The following is a 9,617-nucleotide window of genomic DNA, read 5'->3' as shown; positions in this document are numbered from 1 at the left end:
GGGGAGGGTTCTTCAGTGTATAAAACATTGTCGCTTCACTGAGGCTTCCTGCTTTGCTGGTAGTGTTTTAAAACCTTCTTTTTGTTCTTGCTTGTAGCATTTGGCAGCGTTTCTGCCGGTCTGAGCTCAGCATGAGCCACTGAAATGATGTCCTGCTGGCTCCACAGCTGAAAGAAAAGAGAGAAACAGACAAATGAGTGAAGAACTCCAGAAAATACCAAAGACAGCATGGAGACTAATACACATGAGCAAAACATGGGAGGGGCCAACTGGATGCCACAAAGGTGTTTAAAGACAACACACCCACCTTTTCACGCAGCAGTGGATGTGCCACACTGTTTGTCTGAGTCCATGGTGGGTGGCTGGCTGGGAGCCCCCTCTCAGCTCCTCTCACCCACCCGGTTCTTCCATGAAAGGAAGGTTTTTCTAAGAGCCAAGCGCCGCCCGTGACCTTGTTTCACAGAGCGGGGGGGGGGGGGGGGGGGGCCTCATGTCAGCGTACCTGTTTGAAGTCTGCCTGAAAAACAGGGCTGAAGGAGGCCACAGCTGAGGAAACAAAGAAACTTTATTTACATTTCAAAAGTATCAAGGCTTTTCCTGCAACTGGGAAAGGAAGAAATCCAAAACAGTGATGTAGAGAGAGGAAGAGGAGGTGTAGAGTGCAGAAAAACCTGCAGCAGCTGAAGAAGAAAAGCAAAGCTACTTATTGTATTAAGGTGCAAAAAGAGGCACAACACAAAAAAGGACAGAAATGTGAAGGAGAAACTAAAACATAAAGGACCTAGCAATACAAAATGCAACAAAATAAGAATTCCATGACTGGAAAGAATATTATCTGATAAAGAAGTTGAATTTGAACACAAATTTAGTAGAAGTAGATTTCCCATAGAAAAACAGATTCAAAGAAAATGAGTCTGTAGTGATACATAAACAAGTCTGAGTGTTCTCATCCAGCCTCGCTCATCATGAATATGTGCAACAGCAGGCTGACGAGTGGAGAAGAAAACATGAGGACCGGGAATACTCCGCTTACAACAAGCCTTCAGATGACTCATCGTTTTGTCCTCTGGTGACTAAGCAAAGCCAGTGTCCATCTTTATCCAACACCCACACACACACACACACCCACACACACATACAGAGGACAAATGAACAGACTGTGCACTCATATGTCTGTATGCATGTCTGTGCGTGCATGTGTCGGTGTGCTCATGTGTGTGTGTGTGTGTGTGTGTGTGTGTGTGTGTGTTTGTTTTATTAGGGATCTCCCATTAACTTTCAACAAGGTGGTTGCTGTTCTTTATGTTTTTAAATTAGGTTTTATTTTACAAAAATATACTGAAAAGATTTGAAAAAAAAATCATAAATTTAGTACAGAACATACAAATATTCACATTAATGTTCATTTGCTGTCAAATAATTCCTGTTTCTATTTAAAAGGAGCAACAGTCTTTATTTGCTGCACAAGTTATTGCATTTTAATAGCTTTTTAAAGCTGTGCAGGTTAGGTTGGTATTTCAACATATCGTGCATTTTGTGCATTTTGTGGTATGTGCCACAGAATGCACAAATATTTTATTAACCTGCTACACTCTTTGTTTCCCAAGTTTCTCTTGGGATTTAGATCCTGAATGAATGAAACAAAACAATATTCCTTATTTTGTTCGTTTTGGAGTTGCTCCATCTACTGTAAGTGCAGACAAATGTCACATTTGAAGCAACAAATTTGTCTCATAATCAAAAAACAGATGAAGAAGATAGAAAACTCTATCAACTAAAAACTATGATAGCATTTCTATGAACTATGATTTGTTATGATAATATGATTCAAACTAACAAACTCATAGACTTTGAATAAATGAAAATATAGATTTCATCACCTGTTATTTTGTTCATGAGGTTTTGTCAGTAAGTTATGTTCGCCTCACCATAGAAGGAAGTAGGTGGGCTGCCTTAAAGAAGAGATCTTTACTGCCACTTACAAACATACAGGACCACTGGTAACCTCAGTCTGGGGCTACATGCAAGATCTCACAAAGTAATAAAGACTACCATCAATTACACACTATGTCAACAGGGACTCAAATCCTGCAGGTAGACCAGTGCTTCAGCCAGTGCATGTCTGAAGTTTGCTAGAGACCAACTGGATGATCCAGAAGAGGATTGGAATATGGTCAGATGAAACCAAAAACAAAGCTTGCATCCAAAGAACACCATACCTACTGTAAAGCATGGGGGTGGAAACATCATGCTTTGGAGCTGCTTTTCTGCAAAGGGGTCAGAACGACTGATCCGTACTAAGGAAAGGATGAAACCATGAATCGTTCGATTCAGGGCAAAAACTTCCTTCCATCAGTTAGAACATTGAAGATGAAACATGACTGGATCTTCCAGCATGACAATGATCCAAACACACTGTCGGGGTAACGAAGGAGTGGCTTCATTAGAAGCATTTAGGTTCTGGAGTGGCCTAAGCCAGTCTTCAGATCTCAACCCTGAAGAAAATCTCTGGAAAGAGTTAAAAGTTTGTGTTTTTCAGCAACAGAATATTTCAGCTCCAGGGGAGATCTGCACAGAAAACGTTTGACCTCTGTAGTTACCAACCAGGGTTACAGTACAAAGCACTGAGGGGAACCTTTGCTACTGATCAAATACCTATTTTCTGCTCAATTTCACAAATACATTCTTTAAGAATTAAGTTCCAGAATTTTTGTCTGCCACAGTAGAAGTGTTTCTATGATGAACAGTCCGGGCCTCTGTCATCTTTTTAGGTGGAGGAACTTGCACATTTGGCAGCTGACTAAATACTTTTTTATGAGCTATTTTCAATGTAATGTGTATGTGTTTGTGTGCGCCTTCATTTGTGAGTGTTTGTGCATGTTTTGTGTGTGTGTGTGTGTGTGTGTGTATTTTTCTGGTGTAGTGACATCTAACTGCCATGTCAGCAAATCTGAATTTAATCGATAATCTCTGCTAGTTCAAAAGAATGTTCCAAAACTCAAGGTTTTCAGGGGAGTGCTGACTGAGGCAACATGCGTCTGAAACAAACTACAGTCATTTGTTTCTTTCCTAAAATATTCAGCTGAAATTTCTATGATGTGGGACAAAAAAAGAGACAATATTGTTTAACAAGTCAGACAAATTTAGTGCTTACCGGTACTTTAAGATATTGGCTTTTCAGCTGAGCAGGACTGACCTGCAAGAGAAACCATCTCAGACTACACTGTTACCAAAGCTTTGCTACAGCAAGCACATTGCTATGTGCAAATCCTCAGTGGCTTATCAGGTGGGTAGCAGAAAGATCCAATGTTTAAGAGTTTTTCTGCTGACTGTGTAAAAATAAGTGCAGCCTGACCTCCCCATGTGTCTGCGTCTGCGCTGGGACAGAAACTGGGACAGAAAGTCTTTGTCTGCTCTCTGGGGACAGAAAGCTTGGTACTTCTGTTCATTAAGGGACAACCCTTTTCTCTTTTCAAGTCAACGCATAGCATCAATGCGCAGGTAACAATATTTATAGTTCAATCTTTTAATCATACTTGAAATCATACTGATTACTGTTCCCCACTATCTAGGTAATATGTGATGCCACACACCTCATCACAAACATTGAAGCCAAATGGCCAGGATCTGTTCATGATGCCAGAATTTTTAGGGAGTCATCCTTTTGCCCCAAATTTCACCAAGGTATAATTTGCCTTACTTTTTTCTTTTTATACAATGGTAAGTATTTAATGTTAAATAACTTAGACACCTTAACTGCCATTATAGGACACTTCAATGTATACTTGCTGGGGGACAGGGGCTATCCTTGTCTGCCATATCTGATGACCCTCTACCCTGAACCTCAGCCTGGACCACAGGCACAATTCAACCGGGCCCACAGCAGAACCCGGGTCAGGGTGGAGATGACTATCGGCATCCTGAAGGCAAGATTTCAGTGCCTACGCGGGCTCAGGGTCAGGCCAGAGAGGGCATGTGACATCACAGCTGCATGTGTTGTTCTTCACAACATCTCCAAATTGAGAGAGGAGAGGGCCCCGCCATCAAGTGGATGCCCCATTGAACCCAGCTGACCAAAGAGATGGCAGGGTGGTACAGGGCATGATTATTTAAAATTATGTCTAATAAAAATCAAGACTCAAAGGCTGATTGTTCTTTCTTTCTTTCTTTATTTGCTGTAATAAAAAAGTGAATGTATTGCTTTAGACTGCATTCAACAAATAACAGATTAAATGTTCACATACTGTTTCTCACCTTAAGCTGGTGCTCCAGCAATTCTATTTCAAGGCTGTTCTTTTTGGCATTAAGTTGTATAAGGTCCATCTCAAGGTCACATTTTCTAGTTTGTCTTAGAAGATGGACTCGGACAACACCACCGTCTCCGGTGGAAATCAGACAGCACACAGGGATGAGGTCCACAAGCTGGTGGGGTGGTGTGAAGACAACAACTTGGTGCTCAACATCTCCAAGCCCAAAGAACTAATTATTGAGTTCAGGAGGAAGAAGTCCAACCTTCAGCCCATCTACATCAATGGGGAATGTGTGGAGAGGGTGCCCAGCAGCAAGTTCTTAGGAGTGCACATACAGTAGATGCAGACCTCCGGTGGAGCTCCAACACCTCAAAGGTTGTGAAGAAGCCCCAACATCGTCTCCACTTTCTGAGGATTCTCGGGAAGACCCATCTAAAGAGGGAGCTGCTGACCGTCTTTAACCGCTGCTCCATTGAAAGTGTGCTGCTGACATATTGCATCTCTGCGTGGTTCTCCAGCTGCAGCACAGCACACAAAAAGGAACTGCAGAGGGTCATTAACACCGCCTAAAAAAAAATCATTGGCCATCCCCTTCCCTCCCTGAAAGATCTCTGCAACACCCACTGTCTAAAGAGGGAAGCATCTTGCAGCATCTTGAGGAACTGCACACACCCAGGACACCGGGTGTTTGAGCAGCTGCCCTCTGGCAGGAGATTCAGAGTGCTGAGAGCACAGACAAATAGACCAACGGACAGTTTTTACAACCGTGCATTAACGTTATTTAACGCAAAACATTAACACCAGGTCATTTGTAAACATTTAAAACTAGTTACCCCCCCCCCCTTATTTATTTCTTTTTTTCCTCTAATTGCACTGATGTGGGACAGTGTCCCAATACTTGGTGTGCAATGACAATAAAGACTGATCTCATCTTATCTTTATACAGCTTTCTGGGAGGCAACTACAAAGACAGAGTAATTCCACATAATTGGAATCAGAAGACCAAATATTAACATGAGAACTGGTGGCTGTAGAAATGTTCTTACACTGCCAAATTCATGGTGGAGGTACACTGACCCTCATCTGCATTTACATGCCCAGCAATATTCTGGTAAACGCAATGACAAAATTGATCTCACTTAAAAAATAAAAAGAGGGGGGTCTTCATATACCTCGATGGGTCTCGCTTTGTCAAATTCTGTTACAGAAGCAGTGGTGTCGTCATCTTCATCCTGCAGTGTAAATATGTCAAGATGCTTGATCTACCAAACAGAAAACTAGAGATCTAAAGACAATAATCACTTACAAATAGGACAATCATGTGTGGTGATGCAGGAGCCTCCAGTAATACAAACTGACCATCAGCATCTGCAATACAGTAAAACCATTAAGATACTCAATGTATATTCTCAAACAAACACTTAATACAGGAAAATCAGCATACAGTATACATCATATGCAGTAATATAAACTCAAATATAAAATAAAAATGCATGACATATAATAAACTCATATGAAATATAATATAGAATCAAAATTCATGACACACTGAAGTAATGGCTGTAAAATGCATTCCAAATGCTTTATTTAAATGGTATTTAATCCGACCCTAAACTGAATTGTCTAAGTGTTAAAATGGCATTCTATGAAAAAAAAAAACTATAATTTTACCTTTAATGAATATACACAAATAAGTAACTTTGATTTTTTTGACTCACCATTCTCTATAAAGTAGACATTTTTTTCCCCATGGATGGCCTTTTTAATGTGAAAAGGGATTTTCCAAAACCAAAAAAATCAGCCTTAAACAGGTCGGTCCATGAAAATATGTCTGACATCTGATGAAGGACAGACATGGCTTAAAAAGGTTGGGAACTGCTGATATTTGGAACAGAGGGCACGGTAGCATTGTGAATATACATTATTGTAAAGACACATGAAATACATGGCTTTACATTAAAAAAATCGTTTTAATTTTGGTGCTGTATCTTGTATCTTATGCCCATGATGATGTACGTATGGTGTCAATTACAAACACTTAAAAGCCCGTCCTGAAATCCCAACTAACTTGGAAGTGGCACTCCCATCAGATTGTTTTAGTGGGACTATCTTTAAAGGTGGATAAAAGGGACCAATCAGGCAGTTTTGCTTAGCCTCAGTGTCCCTTTGGAAATGTCACAGCAGAAACAAACAGGATTTTATTTTGAAAATCCCAACCGCTCTTATTTTTCTTGGTCTTAGCTTCCTTTTTTCACATACAAAATGTTCTTTCTGCTTCATCGTGATAAAGCGAGTCGTCTAAACTGCCTCATTAACACAAACATCCACTGACTGATTCCTTTTTGGGGCTGCTTGCATTGTTATTTTCTCACAACTGAGAACTCCAAGTACATGGCAGCTGTGGATCAGGGCTGTGCTGCTATTTAACAGTGCCTAAAGACACCAGCCAGCTTGTGTGTTGTCCTGCACATTTTTTAAGCATAAAGTCGGTTTTAGGAGAAAAGCATGACATCTATAACACAACTGTTTATTGCAGGATGACTTGAAGGGTGCATTCAGACTGGACACTCGCTTAAATTGTACCAGTCTGTTTCCTGAAACACGGACTCTGGTTCCCCTCCGTTTTCCTCGTTTTTCCTTGGGAAACTCGTTTGGTTTGTGTGAGGATTGTGATATGGTTGTGGAGCTCCAGCCTTCCCAGCTTTTTAGGTAGGCAGAACTGCAGCAGCAGGAGGGAGCGTGGCTCCAGGACAAACACCAAACCAAGTGGGTTGATGTGTAATTTTAAGATGATGTTTGTCTGAGGTTCATGTTACAAAATAATTGTAATTTCTAAATAAGTGGCAAGCAGCATTACACTAAGCAGAACTGACCAGCATCATACTTCCAATTCAAGTGTTTAATCATTTCATTTTTGATCCAAAATAAATGGATTTAAGCTCCAATGGGCTGGATTTAGCTGTTTCACTGGAGCGCCCTCTGGTGGCAACAACAGCTGTGTGGCAAAGGTTAATTTTTAAGATCCAAACTAAAGGCTAACAGCTTTAGTGGACTCTGTCCCCTGGAGCGTTTTTCAGAATTATTGCAGCTGAATAATCCCCATAGAAAGACTGCTCATCATTTGCTACATTCAAAGTTCAATAAGCCAACATTGTATGCCATGTATTTGTAAACCATGACAAGTGTTACATTTACAGTTTTCCTTCTCTACAGTTTGTAACTAAAATAACTCGTCGTGTTTATGAATGCTAAAGTTAGTTAAATCCTTTTGGGTTGTTGTTTGAAGGTGACTTTATGCTGCGGCTGATTTTACAGAGTATTTATCCTGAGAGTTGGATGGAATAAACAACAAACCTCTCAGCATTTTTCTAATTCTGTCCCATTCTCTCAATGAGAAAAATTTTTGTTTAAAAAAAAAAAAAAAAAAAGAACTCAAATTTTGCCACATTCTTATAAAGTGAGAAGCAGCGGCAGTCTATGTACAGATGTATAGATATATAGACATAGATTAGGGGGAAAAAAGAGGAATTTACACCAGTGTTTTCGTGTTTATTGTTAATAGAAAAGTAGAAAAAGGACACCAAAGTCCCAATGACAGAAACACGTTTGACTCGGCTTTTCTAGCAATTTAATTTCCAGTAAATCTGCTGCAGCAGGAGGATCTTATCTAACAAACTTATTTGGGTGTATTTTACTTTGAAAGGACTTTATATGTGCTGCTGTAAAAGTAAAATAAGTATTGGTTGTTAAATATATATTAAAAAGAAGACTCTATGTTTTAATTATTGTTAATATTTTAAAGCTTAAATTTATAAATGAATGGATAAACGGCCACAGAAATACATATAAATTGTGTTTTCCTAACAGGGAAGTTGGACCTTGGGGTTCTTTGAGGTCCCAAATGACTTTCAGATAGCCGCAGAAACCCATTGACGACTTGTTCAGGTTGTACCTCGCCTTTGCCCAACAGTAGCCGGGTTTACCCGACAGGGCGCGGCCTCCCGCTCCGTCCCCAAGATGGGGATCTAGTACGGGTGGGGATGGTTGCTCTGGGGCACCCAACAAAGAGAGAAATAAAACGACACATGAATGAAACCCACAGTGTCAATAGACACCGACGTGGAAACCTGGCTTGATGCTGATGTGAGGAGGTGATATTTTGGGGAACTGTCCACGCCAGCGACCAGCCTAAGCAGCCAGACCTGGAATATCCCACTGCAGTGACCCTGTTCCACGAGAATGGTTAACCAATGTGTGGAGGATCCTCCTGAGGAGAAAACGGGAGCTTAAACAGAATCTAAAAAGAGTAAAATATAGAAAACGTTAAAGCAGATGTAACAAAAAATCCAATAAATAAATACATCTTAAAGGAAGATAAAAACAGAGTCACAAAATCAACAGACCACGGAAGAAGTATAAAGAGATCCGATTATTTAAATATCATATAAGTATATTCCTAAATGTCAGCTAAAAGCCAGATTAAGAGGGTCTTAATAATACCTTTTTTTAAAACAGCGTCTCTTTCAAGCTTCATTTTCACTGTGGAGAATCTTCTGGATTAAGTCAAAAACTTTCTGTGTAAATACGTCTGTGCAAAGGATTCATAATAAAAGAGTCAGGACATTTTCTTGTACTTTTGCATATCCTGTAAATTTATAGAAAAAATCTACACTGTACTGAGAGGGGCTGTGTGATCAAAGTCTACAGATTTATGATGCAGAAACAGAAGAGGGACCTGCATTTGCTCCCAGAGCGTTCACATGTCACGTCTGCAGAACTCAAAGATCTCTGCAGCCTTTGCATTGCTCCTCAAATACAAAACACATCCATTTATAAGAAGCACCACGAGTCTGGGTACGCCAGAATCCAGAAGAGTCACTTTTCCATTTGACTTCCCTCAGGTCAGTAACAAACGCCGCAGTACAGTGCCTCTGGAGGGAAGATGAGGGTGAGATGTGGTGAGGGCGGGAGACAGGAGGGAGGATGACTCGCTGCTGCAATGCAGCAGAGAGCCCCAATGTTACAAGTTTGGGTTGCTCTGTGCAGCTGTCTGGTGTGAGCATAGTCTAACTGAGGTTTTCTCTGAAGGATATCTCTTCTGAGCCTGTGGGAAAAGAAGACGGCGAGTCTTTTCTCCTTAAAGAATGAAAAGCGGCAGCTTTTTTGCTCCTGATTTAGGGCTATTGCTGGTGTCTTGAGGGCAAACAGCATCATCTGTTCATTTAAATTTCAGCGACGTCAGCAGAATCCCTTTTTTTTGCACAGAGGACGTCCTCATGTGACAGAGAATTGGTAGATTAACCATGAAAGTGTTTCTAACAGCACGGTTGCTGTTCAAACTGCCTCAATTCAGAAATGTCAACTAAA

At 40.6% G+C, this 9,617-nt stretch overlaps 1 long non-coding RNA gene across 1 annotated transcript; it reads left to right on the top strand.

Moving 5' to 3' along the window:
• Positions 1-3,022: 3,022 nt before the first annotated feature.
• Positions 3,023-4,143, top strand: LOC110016764. The gene is made up of 3 exons (XR_002292112.2): positions 3,023-3,501; positions 3,573-3,684; positions 3,769-4,143. It is a non-coding gene; the product is annotated as an uncharacterized LOC110016764 (long non-coding RNA).
• Positions 4,144-9,617: the final 5,474 nt, after the last annotated feature.

Source organism: Oryzias latipes, chromosome 16 (assembly GCF_002234675.1).
Source record: "Oryzias latipes chromosome 16, ASM223467v1".
NCBI lineage: Eukaryota > Metazoa > Chordata > Actinopteri > Beloniformes > Adrianichthyidae > Oryzias > Oryzias latipes.
The sequence above is the reverse complement of the archived record's forward strand: the minus strand, read 5'-3'. Positions and strand labels throughout refer to the sequence as shown.